The 16784-nt window shown below is 31.9% G+C and overlaps 1 long non-coding RNA gene across 3 annotated transcripts; it reads right to left on the bottom strand.

The window, feature by feature from the left end:
* Positions 1 to 338: 338 nt before the first annotated feature.
* On the bottom strand, positions 339 to 9037 carry LOC7478142 (uncharacterized). 3 transcript variants are annotated; one of them, XR_008058734.1, is made up of 5 exons: positions 8876 to 9037; positions 5326 to 6652; positions 5112 to 5232; positions 1081 to 4696; positions 339 to 762 (listed from the first exon to the last, which is right to left on the bottom strand). It is a non-coding gene; the product is annotated as an uncharacterized LOC7478142 (long non-coding RNA). The 3 variants fall into 3 exon arrangements; XR_008058735.1 differs by lacking the exon at positions 5112 to 5232 and having other exon boundaries at positions 5326 to 5965; positions 6088 to 6652; XR_008058733.1 differs by lacking the exon at positions 5112 to 5232.
* Between the last annotated feature and the right edge of the window lie 7747 nt (positions 9038 to 16784).

Raw genomic sequence — 16784 nt, 5'->3', positions numbered from 1 at the left:
GCTAAATTTGGAGCAAGACCGTGCACAAGAAATTATTATGGTATTTTATTCTTGTCCTTTATCTGGAGAATTCAGATGAGAACAGTTTACCATTTGTCATGCATTGACAAAGTGATGGGATTCACCAGCTCCTTCATTCGCTGTGGGAGGGGTTGCTCTTTCACAAAATTCATGCATGTGAGTAAATGATCTATAGAAAAGAGTTGCAGATAAATTGACACTGAACTCTAGCATTCTTGACCAGTCACCCTTTAGAAAAATAGAAGCAACGATGCATGTAGGAATGGCCAAAGTGCTCACAGATTTCAATTCTCATATAAAAAGGTGTTCTAAATGGGAAAAAAAACAGGCAGGTCACACTGCCAAAGTCAGAAAAGGTTATGTATTTGCTGCTTAGAATATACAGGAATCCTGAGGAAATTTAGAAAACTGATGCACGACAATGAAAAACACTAGTGTTTATAACAGAGCACAATAAGCAATCAGTTTCTTTTCTTTTCTGTTTTTTTTTTTGGAGTAGCTGAATCATAATGATCTCATTGCACCAACGGAAAACATCCGCTTCATCAGAAGCATCAATTTGCCACTTAAGGGAACAATGACAGCACACCCCTAGACCATGCAAGATCCGAGGTAAAACCAAAAATCTGACAGCCATTCTGAGCATACCATGTCATTTCGGCTGAGCAACATATCCGGGAAACGCCATGGCAAGCGCAGGAACTCCAAGACCACCAAGATGCTGACCACCAAATTGCATAACTGCATGCCAATCAACCACCGTAACAAAATGAATTATTTAGACGCCAATATACAGCATGTAGTCCTTTGCTTCCTTAAGAATATAAAGCATGGACCGGACACCCTATAACAGCTGATGATAAGAAAGATACCAAACACACGGGAAAGAAGAGAAAGCAGTACGAAACCACATATGTGATGCGAGAAAAAGTCCAAGGCTAAAGCATTGACATGACATGAGCGTCTCTCACACTTGCATAATGAAAAGCATTGAAATTGTTCTTCTTCTTTGTTACCATTTTAGAGGATAAAAAATGTGATCCAAAAAAAAAACTGTACCTGGCTAAAAAGAAGGTTGTTCCAGGGAAGTTCTGATCACCATGCCCAACACCCGCGTTCCTTGTGGCTCCCATAACCTGTGTCCCACCATATAGAAAAGATCCTCTTCTATTTCCCTGAATTTTTGGTGGAGAAGAGGCTTGAGAATCACTACCAGGACATTGGACTTCTGCTGAGCAGGAGGTTGACTACGGTTTTGAGCAGGGATTCGCTGAAGAGAGTGGAGCGGTGGAGTGGGAGAGGTTCTGTTGATTTGGTTGTGCTGCGGAGCTCCCTCCCTGATAAGTCATCTGGCCTGACATAGCTACAATCCTTCCTTGAGCCCTGGATTGCGAAGATGGAATAGAATTGACCACAGAAGGGGGCATTTTCATATTGCTCAAAAGCTTCCCTGCTGTCGGAGGAGTGACGGTATCATCAATATAAAGCGTGTCAATTGTAACAGAGTCAGCTATATTCTCCCCCCGCACCAATGCACTGTTTGACAGGAGTGCGAAGATTCTTGCTTGTGCTTGCACCATACATTTTCTTTTTTTTTTCTTAAAGTAATGTCTTTGTTTGAAGATCCGGTAGGACAAAAAGGAGGGGAAGCAGAAGTCAAGCTATGGAACCCAAACTAGGTGCCGGCGCATAAGAAAAGGTTCCTCTAGGTTTCCAAATTATATATCCCAAACTTACATACAAACGTTTTCACCTATATAAACAAAACAAAATTCTACACAACATAATAACATAACTAATCTCATAATATAAATTAATTATTTTAATAAAAAAGTTAAAACAAATATCATAATTATAGAGTACTAACTAGACATAATAAAAAAGTACCAATTTCAACTAAAAAATCATGCTAATAAACTATAAACCTGAAAAAGATAAGTAACGAGAGGGTTCAATATACGTACATGAGATATTACAACAATGAGGAATATATATACAAATATGGCTTTAAGTTCTTACAACAAAGTTTCTCAAATAAACCATAACAAAAATATCATAAAATAAAGCACATTAGAAAATCAAAAAGTAATGAGCATGATGCTCCATACTGTAGGATAATTGGTCGCCACAAGTTGGTGACTCTCCGGACCAATTAGAATCCAGATACGATGTGCATAAAAACTAACACTACCCTATTAACATGAGTATTCTAACTAACATACTATATGTCCATATTATAATCACACAGACAGATTCATATCTCAAAACTCAACTCATGACATCAGTCAAACGAAAAACTATCAATTCAGAAGTACATAATAGTTCATATAAGAGATTCAGTTTCAATAAATAATCATGTTTAATAATAAACAAGGAATAAATAACAATATAAGAATTATCAAGAAGCACGGTTAATTTCATATTAACAATTCAAGTATTTATACTAATCTTCTAGCATATAAAAAATTATTCACTCACCTAACTCAAAATTAAAAATAACACGGAGGCATATACTGAAGGCAATCCTATTGATGTTTCACAAGTAGAACATCAAGAATATTTGAATACAAAATGAGACATATTAAAAAACAACTAAAAAAGAATGTACAATCTATTTAATACACTTAGCTTAGGGTCTAACTCATAACCTTATAGCCTATATGTTTATGAACCAAACCTGTCCTTTTTCTCAAAAACCAAAAAATCAAATGGTTTTCCGAAATCTATTTCAAAAGGAAACAAAACATAAAATTTGATAATAATTCATCAAGAAACCACAATTATTCATCAAAACCAATCTGAAAAACTATAATTTCAGCTAGGGACCAATCTGAATTTTTCTTAGATTTTTAGGGGTTAAACTTGTAATTTTACCAAATTAGAGGACAAAACTAAAAATATCATAAATTCATAACTATACTAAGATGTTGCCCATAACTCATCCTAAATTCTGTCCAGAATCTCGAATTTAGCTCCAGGGACAAAACCATAATTTTTCCAAAGTTCAAGGACTAAACTGTAATCTTTATAAATTGAGGGACTAGACTGAAATCTCGTTATCTTTAACCCTAAACTCGGATTTTTTCACAGATCACCTACTGATCTACATCTAGCTCAAATTTATCTTTTAAACAAAACATAACTCAAAATCATCTTTACTCAAAATCTTCCCAAATCAACTAAATAAATCATTACCTATATCAATTAACCCATAATATTCTAATCAACTCATTATTCAAACCCAAATCAAAATCTTCAAAACATTGATCTTCAACAAATTCACAATCTTAATTAATACTAGCAATTTTACATATCAAAACATAAATTTTATCTTTTAAATTTATTTTCCCTAACTCTCTTCTCCTTCCTTTATCTCCTCTTCTTTCTCTTCTACTTACGGTTCCTCTCTTCAAATACAAGTCTTCTCCTCGTTTCCTTTTCTCTTCTTCCTTTTATATTTACCACCTCTTTATTCAATTACTAAAATGTCCTTCATCCATATACACCTAAAACTTACTCTTCTAAGGATATTGTTGTCATTTCCTATCAAACCTTCTTTCTTTATTTCAAAATATTACAAGAATGACTAAAATAATCCCTTGTCAGTCAATGAAGATGAAGCAGCTTAGCACAAGCAAAATGAAAAGCAAATACATGAAAAGAGAAGAAAATTCAACACATAAATGAACGTAAGACTCAGAAAAATTGATATCATATAACATTAATTTCAGCAAGTGTCTGGTAAAACACTTCAAATGGTAAGAAATAATAAATCAACCAGCAAACTACCATTTTCCAATTAAATCTGAAAATCTTGAAAGTAAATGATCTGATGCAAAGAAATTGACAAACAAAACACAAACTGAACCCCAGCATTCTTGAGCCACCCTTTAGAAAAATGGAAGCACTTCACCGCGGGCGTTCTCTTTCGATTGTGCAATGATTTAGATCACGTTGAGGGATAGTGGAGGAAAGCCGAAAGAATTTGTCTGTAGAATCTTAAAAGGATAACCATCATTGCTAAAAAACGATAAATATTGCAATCAAGCATTTAGAGAAAATTCAGCAGAAATTGACGACAGTGGCATTTAGGCAATGTTCTTCTTGCCTCGGCAAGAGCAAAAAAGTACATGCAATGCACTAAAAAGAACAGCAGGTGACAGCCACAGGGGCACTGAAATTGCAGCAGAGCAGGCAAGCATGGATCCACATGTTGTGCACAGAAGCCACACGTCTGGACGCGGGTGTCTGAGCGCAGGCAAGGCTGGGAAGCCAGTGACCCTGCAGGGAGACAATGCTGTGTGCAGCTGTCAGAGAAGTGTAGGAAACGAACTTAAAAGGAGCTGCCTGAGCAGGCCGCTAAATGAAGGAAAACAATGCAAAGTCATAACAAACGGAACAAAAAAGGGCGAAAGCACGAGCAGGTTTGAGTAGACGAGGGCGGAGTCAAAAGAAGGATCAAATGAGAAGCATCAATAAACGGACCGAATGAACATCAACAGGGCAGTCTAAGCCACTGTTAATTAAAAGAGCAAAGCATCATGTGATGGCTGCAACAGAGGTGATGCCAGTTGCCTGCCAAAAGAAGCAAAAGAGAGAACCAGCTGAAAAGACGTGAAAAGCATTGGTCACTGCATTTCTGACCTGACAAACCAGAACAAAACAGAAGGAACCCCTGCAAGAGACATAAACACGGACAAAAGACATGAGAAAGCATCGCTGTGAGCATTCCATAGAGAAAAGGTTGATTGAATGATTTCAGCATCTTCAGTTACCTACGATATATGCAAAGGAATCAAAAAATGATTCTTAGAACGTGAATTATTGATTGGTAAACTTTAACTTAATTCTACAAAAAAAGAGACCCGAGCTTCATCGATCATCGATCTGTAATTGATCAAGTTAGGCTTTAATTTGCAGAAATTAACATATAATTCCTAGGAAATTAATTTGCTTGTCTTCTCTAAAATGTTGAGTCTGGGAAGCCTGTGGTATTTTAATTACTTCCAAAGCAGAAAATAGGTGCAAAACAATAATCATAAACTATATCGCTTCCTTTTATGACAAGGAACTGGGCATTTTGTACCTACATGTGATCAATGTTTTATTTCAGTTTGAGAGAAGAAAATGTTGGTCAAACCCCATCAGTTCTTGTTTCTGGGACTAGATATCAAAGCAATTCTTTTCAGCAAATCTTCCTTTATTCCAAAGCTGAAATCATTCAATCAACCTTACGAAGTTATGATGATGGCAGACTGTGAAAGACTACTTATAATCTTTGAAGCTCGATAATAAAAACTGTACCTGGCAAAAAGGTTGGTGATCCAAGGAAGTTCTGATCACCATGCCCAACACCCATATTCCATGTGGCTCCCATAACCTGCGTCCCACCATAAAGAAAAGATCCTCTTTTATTTCCTTGAATTATGCCTTTTCCCTTTTCAACCAATGCTGTTCTGGATTACTTGATTCTGCAGCAGTCTCTGCTTCACCAGCTTCATAAGAAGTTAGTGACAAAGCAGTTTTTCGTGGAGAAGAGGCTAGAGAATTACTACCCGGACATTGGACTAACTGCTGGAGGTTGAATACGGTTTTGAGCAGGAATTCGCTGAAGAGAGTGGAGCTGTGGAGTGGGAGAGGTTCTGTTGATTTGGTTGTGCTGCGGAGCTCCCTGACAAGTCATCTGGTCTGACATAGCTACACTCCTTCCTTGAGCCGTAGATTTCAAAGATGTAATAGGATTGATCACAGAAGATCCAGAAGGTGGCATTTGCATATTGCTCACAGGCTTCCCTGCTGCCGGAGTGATGGTATCATCAATATAAAAGGCCTGTCAATTGCAACAGAGTCAGCTATACTTCCCCAGCACCAATGCACTGTTTTGTTGCATATTGCTCACAGGCTTCCCTGCTGCCGGAGTGATGGTATCATCGATATAAAAGGCCTGTCAATTGCAACAGAGTCAGCTAGACTTCCCCAGCACCAATGCACTGTTTTGTTGCATAGGAAAATTCTCATCTATAACAGGAGTGTGAAGATTCTTGCTCGTGCTTGCACCATATATACCTTTTTTGACTTCAAGTACTGTCTTTATTTGAAGATCTGGAAGGATAAAAAGGAGGAGAAGCACAACTCAAGCTTGAATGTTTTCGATCAATGGAAAACATAGCCACTAAAAGTAAACGAAGTCTTGATACACCCGAGAACTACGTTGGATATTAAGCTGCTTTCTAATGAGTGAACACCCATGATATCGAAGATCACACGTCCATACAAGACAATAACACCTATATGAGCTGCAGCTGGGAATAGATGAATACAAATGGTGCATATCAAGATGTAAGAAACAGAATGATTACTAATAAATCCTGTCCATGCTCCTCTATTTTCTCTTTCTTTAAGCCCTAACTTAGCCTCTTCCTTGCTATTTGATATTTTTCCAAGAACCAGCCCGGCATCAGCCTGTTGAACTTTCATGATCAACCAATAAGGCGACTCAGGCATAAAAAATGCAACGACAGAGAAGCAGAAAGAAAGAATTGTCCCTGCTCCAATAACCATGCATAACCGAGAGTTTTAAAAACAAATATCCGAATATGTATCCGACTACATTTCCGACACCCAGGAACACCTGATGAAAAAACATAAACAAGAAGTCAGAATTTTAAGAACTCTTGAGAGGATATTAGAAATATTCACTGGACCTTACCATATAGCATATCAGATCATTTTAATAAATAAAAGAAGCCATAACATCTGTTTATTGAAAATGGTAACACAGAATTTGACTAGCATTAAAAAATTATTTCAAAACATTTGCTAGTTTACACTAAATTTAGAAACTAGAGAGAGGTGAACTAGCTCAACAAGATGGTTACTGCCATGAGCAATGCTCCCCTTCTTTGTAAACATTAAAAAGGCGCATTCATGAATCATAGCTGTTCATCTAACTTCTATTTCATTATCATTCGTGATCCGATATATCCTCTACGGGATGCTTGAGATACCTCAATGTTATACAGGTCAATGTTCCTAACATAAAGTTTATTTGTACTATAACATATTGAGAGAAGGCAAGTCAGTGTGCCTATAATTTCAAGGAAGAAAATCCAAACCGAAAGAGGTCACAACTTGAAATGATTTCAATTATTATGATATTCAGAGTGGAAAAAAAAAGACAACTCATGAGTATGCCATCTCCATCCAACTAAATAAAAATAAAACTAAAACTCTATTACAATCTACGTAAAATGATTTATAAGCATTTCAATGATAAAAAAATAAACATATACTTAGGGGTAGAATTGTATATTCACATATTTATTACACAGTGTAATTACTCCCATGCCCTTGAAAAAAAAAACAATATAGCTAATGTTTGAGGGTATTTTTGGACTTTCACATTTTTGTACAATGTAATCACTCGATTTTCAGGTTAAGGGTTATTTCAGGTTTTTTACCCTCGATTTTCTTGGAATTATTCCATGGGGTCAAGAGTGTTCTGGTCTTTTTAGAATTAAAAAAGTGATTGGCGCGTGAGGCGTCTCTCGGTGGCCGTTGTTAGCCTTTCACAGCGGCGTCCGAAGCATCGCACCACCCTTTATGAGCGAGGGCACGTTGGCCTCCATAGCATGGAGGAGCTCCAACGATAATTTTTCTCCTTCTTCTCTTTTCTCTCTCCTCCACCTCAAAAGGTGTACTGGCCTTGCAAAGTTGCAAAATATTCCTCAATCATTTAATTGTATCGAATTTAATTTATTTATTTTTTCAATTTCATCTCTTAACATTTATTTGTTATGTTTTTTTTTTATCAAATTTGATCGTTATTCTTTTGATTTCTATTTATTTTGTTTTTAATCCTTTTTTATTGGATTTTATTTTTTGATTTATCCCTAATCGTTTGATTTTAATTTTTTGTTGTTGAATTTGATCCTCATTTTTATTATTGCAATTCCTTTTATTTTGAGTTTTCTTCTTGATTAATTATTTTTTTTGCAATTTCATTCCTTATTGTTTAATTTCATTGAATTTTCATATCATATTTTGTGTTTATTTTATTATTATTATTTTAAAACTCGACCCGAGAGTCGACCCCTATTATGTCCCGGGTTGGATTGAATAACTAGGGTTACCGAGATCAGTTGGATTTTTTTATTGTATATAAAGTAAAAATGATATTATTTTGATAAAAACAATAATGACAAAAAGGAAAAATCAATGGGGGCTGACATTATTTTTCTCTAGCTAATCACTTGATTTTTTATTTAGCTAAAAAGTAAAATCGATATTATTTTGATAAAAAAATAATGAAAAAAAATCAATTATAATCTTTTTTTTATTGGTCTTTTTTTGTTTTAAATTCTTTTTTTTTTTCATTTCATCTATTTTCATTTGATTTTATTTTATTTTTATATTAAACATGATATCCATTCTCCTGATTGTTGCATTTTTATTATTTTTTTAATTTTACCTCTATATTTTTTTTTCCGGATTTAGGTCTGATACTTGGATCCATGAATTCAAATTGTTATATCTGTACTTATATTATTATTTTTTAAAAAAATAAAAACACACGTATAATAATTATTTTATCCATATCTCGAATGGATATTATGCGTGTGGTTACTACATTTCCACCTTGAGCGCCATAAAATGTGAGGAACAAATTCGAAATAAAAACACAGCTTAAATTCTTAATCTATTTTCTTCCTCAACACATCACACTCACAAGTTGTCTCTCTCTACATCTCCGTCTCTTGGATATATTTTTGTCAGGCATGCATTGTTTATTAATGAGATCGAAGTAAATGAGGTAGCAGAAGGGATTATCGGGAGAAAATGCAGGGAGAAGTACCTGAGAATGACGGGGTTCACGGAAGAATGCGTCGGAGGTTGAGGAAGACGCACTTGGGAGACGGAGAGGAGAGGGAAAGGGTGTATTGTAGGAGTAGTGAGAGAAAGAAAGGAATATGAGCAACTCAAAATAGACGATCTTCCGTAGCTTTATGTCCATTTTTTTCGATTTTATCCTCTCAGTTAATATAGTTTAAATTTTAATAATTTATTTTGGTTCACGTGCTGCATTGTATTTGCAGTGTTAATGTTGAAAAATATCTTATCCTTGATTTTGTAAAATATCTCAAGATTTTATTGATTAAAAAAATTAAAATAATAGAAATTAAATTTAATATAGAAAAGAAGACAGCCTTTTTAATACTGTTCATGGGTGCAGAAAAGTACAATTTAGTCCCTGAAGTTCTTACTTTTTCATATTTGATCTTTATTTTTTAGGGTTTCAAGCTTTAATCTAAAAATTAATTTGTTTTTCGTTTCAATTTTGAAATATTAGAGGAAAGAGAGAGTCATTAAAAAATAGATAAGAAAAGAAAATGTGGTTGCCCAGCCGACAAAAAAACTGATTTTAGTATCAATGAGTTTGTTTTGAAAATAGAGATTAAATGGAGGTGATTTTTCTCTTATAAAATCTCGTGAAAAGCATCTCGTGACCCATAAATTTTTTTTTATTCAGTTGTGTTTTGGTTTTTAGGCTCATTCTAGAGTTTATAAAGATTTGAAGTGAGTATATTAAGGTTCCAATAATATTTTAAATGTGCTTTTAAGTGAAAATAAGTTGAAATTAAATTTTAAAGGTCTAAAAACTTATATCCTAACTTTTCAGTCACTAAAAATGGTTAAAAAATGAACTAAAAGATGACACTTTGTTTGGTTAGACAAGCTACATGTCGTCTGCAATATAAAAAAAAATTTAAAGATGAATAATGTGTTGTTTTTTATTTAAAAAATAAAACTAAATATGTGGCCTCACCTCCCTAGCCTATGTGCATTTGATTTTTTTTTTTGGTCATACTTGGGCTGGGAGGCCAAGCCCAAGCATCCCAGGCCTTTTTTTATATCCCTTTATATTTTTATTTTTTTTGAGTTTTTTTATTTGTCAGGCACACAAGGGTCGGGAAGACAAGTTAAGCATTAGCACGCCATGTGTTTTTTTGTTTTTGAGAAAAATATCTCTCTACATCAATTTATTAAAAAAAACTTTTAAAATTTTTAAAATAACTTGATTACGTTAATAAAATATGTTTTTGTAATTATAAATTTTCTTAAATATATTAATCTTAAACTTCTTTTATACAAGTGAAAAGGATTGATTCATATATTTTTTTAACTTCTTAATTAAAACTTGAATACACCAACATATTCTCTTCTTGATATCTCGAGCTCTCCTGTTTTGCACCCATGGAAATTGAACCCGAGAGACTTAGAGGGTGTTTGGCAGTGTGGTAGTGGTTGCTTTTCAAATAGCTTTTCGTGCTGAAATATATGCCAATGATGTTTTTTTATTTTTTTAAAAATCATTTTTGACATTAGCACATCAAAACGATCCAAAAAGTACAAACCGCACTCAATTTTAGCAAAAAATAAATAAATTGAAATTCGGTGAAAAGCAGGTTCAACCGCAGAACCAAACAGCCTTTTTAAGGTAATTAATACATAGGGGACTAGTAGGCTATCTAGAGCTAAGACAGTATATTTTACACTCTAAAGCAATATGCATGTACAAATTATTAGTGGCAATTACTTATCTACGCACTGTGTGATTTTCGATCTCATTTTTTATTAAAATTTATTTTTTAAAAAATTTATATTATTTTAATATGCTAATATTAAAAAAAATTAAAAATAAACTTTAAAAAATAATATATACCTCCAAACACTTTCCTCAACTGTAGTAGTTTTACCGAGTGGATATTGTTTTTATTTTCTAAGTTTCAACATGTTTTTATTAAAATTTAAAATTATTTTTATTTTAAATTAATTTTTTGGTATTTTAAATTATTTTAATATATTAGTATTAAAAATAAATTTTAAAAAATAAAAAAATATTATTTTTAATATTATTTTTAAAAATATATTTTAAAAAACTATAGCTCCCACGACAGCAGTAACATTACAAGTGCTTCCTGTTTTTATTTCCTCTGCACAGGAACAGCTGCATCCTAAGGTTGTACTTGTATAACTTGTATTAACAGAGATTGCCCCCCGGTCTACTTCCCGAGACTGGCTATGAAATGGCTTAATTTATTACCCTCTTTACTCATGCGTACCTATAATCATTTTAATTTAATAATTTAAATTATTAAATAAAATTTTAAAACATAATTTATATTATTATTCAATATATTTTCTTAAGTAAAAATTATTTAAATTTAAAATAAGCTCAGTCTAATTTTTATTAAATAAATAAAAATAATAAAATTCGAACTTTTAACCGTTTAATTATCAAGACTTTTAAAATATTATTTCAACTCAATAATTTATACGATTAGAAATCCAAGATATAATTAATCATTCTTTAAAAACCAACTCCTCTCCTTCCACATCTTCATGATAAATGCCATCCCCACACCAGGATATTTAACTTCTACGCAGCTACTATTGTCCCACTCTTGATAAATACTCTCAATAAATGCAGGCTTAGAGCTGGTTTTCCATGCAAGGCTCCCCTGCTAGAGAAGGAAAGGCTCCCAGCAAAACTAATGCTGGAAATCTCAGATTCAAACCAGCAGGGGTTGTACAGATCCAAATCAAGAGGGAAAACTGGAAATGAAAACCAAGGGGAACTGCAATGGCAGGCATAACATAGTCTGGCATGAGGAACTTAGTTTTAAACTTCCGAAGCTGCCAACGCAAGGCGAAGAACATCAGAAAAGAGAGAACAGTCGCATGAACAAAAGGATCGAGGAAAAAAATTACCTTTTCAACGAGCGTAGGAGTGCTAATAACACGACAAGATTTGTGCGTATGCATGCGTATTTTGGTTGCTTTGTTTGGACTTTTTAGATGCCCAGCGATGCAAATTCTAACTAGTAATGAATGTCTTTTGCTTTTTTTCTTTCCCTTTCTCTTCCCGCCAAGCAAACCATATTCTACTATTCCCTTTTGATGTCCGAAAGTGGAAGCTTCTTCCTTTTTCTCATTGCTCAGGAGAGGACAACAAACGTACGTACATGCATCTCGTTACCTTTTTTTGGTTGCCGTAATCGTTGTCATGATAACTTATTTTTTGGACCGGTATCCGACAGATTTTTTTTTTCTCCTCAAATAAATAATAATAATAATAATAAAAATAAAATTTAGTATTAAAATTATTTTTTCTAAAATTAAAAAGACTAGTTACTTAATAGATTAAAAAAAACTAAAATATACTTTTCAAATAAATTTTAAATTAAATACCACATATGTTACCAGCAATTTTTCACTCTAGCTCTATGTTTTTCAATTCAACATTCCCTCTTAAATAACATACAATTGGGTGTTAATTTTAGCTCAAAAGAGTTTAGTTCTGCAAATAAAAAATTTGAAGGTCAAAATAAAATTTTTTATAAAAATACACCATTATAATCTATAGTAAATTGTGAGAGGGTGAACAATATAAAAGGCTGCATGGTTTTCTCTACACGTTTTATATTTTGTTAACTAGATTGGTGGCCCGCGTGACACAATGAGCTAAACCAAATTTTTTTAACTCGAAAAAAAAAGGAGACAAACATGTTTTTAAAGAAACGAGAGAAATTCGATAATCGATTTAAATTTTGATTTAGTTTGATATTGCAATAAAAAATAAGGCAACAACGACAAAAAAATAAATGAAAAAAAAAACATTGTTGTGGGCAAAGCTGGATTAACATGTGAAATCTACGACTTGGACATGAGATATGTCAAGATTTCATGTATATCGTGCATTCTAAATCATGAGGTCGAGATAATTTGATAGAAAAATTGAAGATAAATAAAAATGAAATTGCAAAAAATAAGAGACAAATATAAATCAAGATATTTAACAGCGCAACACAAGTTATTTATCCGGTTGTGTTTAATGAATTTGTTTATTAAAATTAATTTTTAATAGAAGTTGACAAACACATAAAATTTATTGAATAGAATAAAGGAAAAAAATATTATACAAAATAAACTTTTATAGTTTATAAAAATAAATTTAATATATATAAAATATATATAAAACAATAACATATAAATCATATTAACCTCAAGAAAAATTAAGGACACCCAATAAAATTTAAAAATAATCGTCATTTAAAAAAATAACTTACTCATGTTAATTAAAAAAAACTTTAAAAAAGACATTAAAAAAGGTATTAATTGAAAAAAATACTAAAAAGGAAAAGCTCAGGCACAAGTGCCTTGAAGCCCACGCCCGTGCGCCTGGGCCAACTAATTTTTTTTTCAAAAGGGTGGACGATAGGATTTTTTGAAAAAAAAAATATAGGCAAATGATATGTCGTCCATTGTGGTAGAAGACGTGTTATCTGCCAACCCAAATTCCAGCCACCACGGTGGTAGCTGGAAAATCAGGTCTATGAGTTTTTTTTTATCCAAAAACATTTGTTTTCCAACTCATTTCAACCATGAAACACCCTACAAACACCAAGAACCAACCTATCAATATATTAAACCTAAAAAAACGATCCACCACTAAATCGAACCAGAAACAAATGTTGCATCCTTAACCTAGATCTAGTTTTTAAGGCTACATTAAAGCTTGAAACAACCGCTATAAGATTCTCATCACCTAGTGGAACTTGTTAACATCAATTTTAACATGTTTGGTGGTCGGAATCATCACCAACAAAGAGCTTTCTCTGTCTTTGCCGGAATCCGGCAACTCCTCTCTCTTCTCCTATGAGAAAAGAATTGAAAAATGAGAAAAATTAAGTTTGGTACCAAAAAGTATTTAAAAAAAATGAAAGAGACCAGTCACCTTATAGCAAAAAAGATAGGGGGGGCTAAAATGTACATCATAAATAAATTTGAAAGCACCACCTATGTTACTCGTATTTTTTACTTTGGTCCCCTCTTTTTCAATTCAACACTCCCTCTAAAAAAAACGTGCAATTGTGTCTTAATTTAGGTTCAATTGTGCAAAGAAAAAAGTTTGAGGATCAAATTGAAATTTTCAAATAAATAATTGCTTGAATCCATAGTAATTTATGAGAGAGTGAAACGTGATTTTATGCATAGTGAAAACGCAATATGCTTTATATTTTTGTTATCTAGCTATCTAACCTATGCTTTGTTGCGGGTTATAAATTTGTTTTCCAAAAAAATACCGAATATGCATGTTATTTTGATGTGTTTTTTTATATTAAAAAAAATTCAAAGTGTAAATAAAAAATCCAATGCAAGTATCTAATCAAATAAATCGATAATCATCTATATAAATAAAAAAAAGATTGTTAACAATAACCAAAAGAAAATTTAAAAAATTTGAGAGATGAACGTAGATTAAGATATTCCACCACAGAAAATGAGAAATTCATCCGATTATGTTCATTGAACTTATTTATTTAAATCAATAAAAGATAAATTCACACTGTAAAAAACACGTGACTTAAAAGACAAACACAAATGAAATTGACTGAATAAACTCACACCCTAAAAAAGATATTACACAAGGCCAAACACATAAGAAATATTATTTAAAAAAGAATATTTTTTACTTTGAAAAATAAACTTTATTTGTATAAAATAAAAAAAATATATAGATGAATTAGAATAATATCTTGAAAAATCAAACATAAACAAAATAATTTTTAAAAAAACTTATATTATAAAAAGGCATGCAAAAGACCTATATCATGAGACTGTGATAAACCCATAAACAAAATTTGAAAAAAATCACAGAACTGATTTAAAAAAAAAAAACTAATACAGAACAATAAAATCGCATAAAACTAAATTCCTAACAAATCAAATGTCAAAAAATAAAATTAAAGAAAAAAATCAATTATACAAAAGGATAAAAAAAAATTCAAGGTGAAAAAAAAAACTTAATCAGAGGACAAACAAAAGTTTTTAATTGGAGGATTAAATCGAATTGAAAAATAACTTTAGCAAAATGAAAAACAAATCAAAAGAATGAAAGTCGAATTGGAAAAAAAAAACAACAAAAACTTTGATTGATTGATGAAATTGAAAGTCAAAGAAACTTTAACTGAGAAAGAGGACATGATGGCGCATCCACTAAGACAACGAGATGTTAGGTTTGGCCACCGGGTGACATCATACGCGACTCCTGAATGAATCAATGAAACAGACGTCACCCATTCACTGGGGTATTCTAAGCACACCTTAATAGCTTTTTTTATTTAAATATGAAAAGAAAACATGAAAAATACCAAATGCCGACCCCATGATCTTAATAATTACCCTAAAACCCAGCGTTAAAGTACAAGAAAACCCTAAATGCAAACTTTATTTTTTTTATCCTTTCCAAGGCCAAAAACATACTTTAACTGTAGATGAATAACAAAAAAAACCAAAATGCTCTTGTTCAACCGCTCAACAATTTTTTGATATTATGGGTAAAATAAAATTATTGTTTAAAAATTTATGAATTTTTTTTTAAAAAGTCATTAGTCAATAACTTTAAGTTCTGTTAACTTTAGGGATAAAAAAATATTATCATTGTGAAAAAAAAAAGGCCTAGACACTATGAATAATTTTTTAATGACAAATGAGCTAGTAAAAAAAGGCTAAAACACCTCAATTTCTAAGGCTTTTTCTTATCATCATGCAAGTACAAATATATAATTTCATTTTAAAGATATATAATACACTGTGTCTATAGGTATGGTGAAAAAGTCATGTCCTATAATTTTTTACATTTAATATGTGTGTATTCAACAGCTCAATAATTTTTTGATAACGAGTGTAAAGAAATATTTTTACTATTTAAAAGTTTATGAAAAGTAAAAAAAAAAACTTTTGATCAACAACTTTAAGTTTTTTTAACTTTAGGGTTGAAAAAACATTTTCACTTTGAAAAAAAAAAGAAAAAAACTAGACATCACTAACAATTTTTTAATGACAAATGAGCTGGTGAAAAAGACCAAAACACTCTTATTTTCAAGGACTTTTTTTATCACCACTCAAGGACAAATATATAATTTTATTTTAAAGATATATAATAAATTGTGTCTATAGCTATGGTGAAAAAGTCATGCCCTATAATTTCTTACATTTAATATATGTGTGTAAAGATACTATTATAAGCGAGCTGTAAATTAAGATATATATTATTTTTTTACAAAGTTTAAATCAAATAAAATTAATTAAAATTTATTGAATATCAGATCAATCAATCTAAGGGTCTTTGGAATTTTTATTGCAGTATATGTACGGGATTGAGTTTTTTTATTTACACCCTTTTATTTCAATTAAGAGCTTCATTGTTGAAAATATAAAAAAGAAATAGTTGGTGATAAAATGATGTTATCAACGTCGACAACAGATGCAATTTTATTAAATGATATTCTAATAATATTTATGTTTGCAGTAAGGCAGCGGTGAAGGTTATAAAAATAGGAGAGATAATACTTAAGTATTTATGACAATAATTGTGAGGCAATAATATTTATATTGAGTACAAGTACTTATGGGTGCATCGTATAAGTGAGCAAAAAAATAAAAAAATCAAACCGTAAAAAAAACTGATTAAATCGATTAAAATTTTGAAAAAAACGACCGGTTCGGTTTCAGTTTTATAAGCTCGAAATCAAAAAAACCGAACCGAACCGAAAAAACAAGAAAAAACCGAGCCAAACTGGAAAAAACCTGAGCCAAACCTGGTTTGAACCGGTTTTTGTCTTAAAAAACCGAACCGAAACCTGTCGGTTTGAATCGGTTTCAGTTTTTTTTAAATTGTTTTTTGGTTTAGTTATTTT

This window comes from Populus trichocarpa, chromosome 3 (assembly GCF_000002775.5).
Source record: "Populus trichocarpa isolate Nisqually-1 chromosome 3, P.trichocarpa_v4.1, whole genome shotgun sequence".
NCBI lineage: Eukaryota > Viridiplantae > Streptophyta > Magnoliopsida > Malpighiales > Salicaceae > Populus > Populus trichocarpa.
Note: the sequence above shows the minus strand (reverse complement) of the source record. Positions and strands in the feature narration are given on the sequence as shown.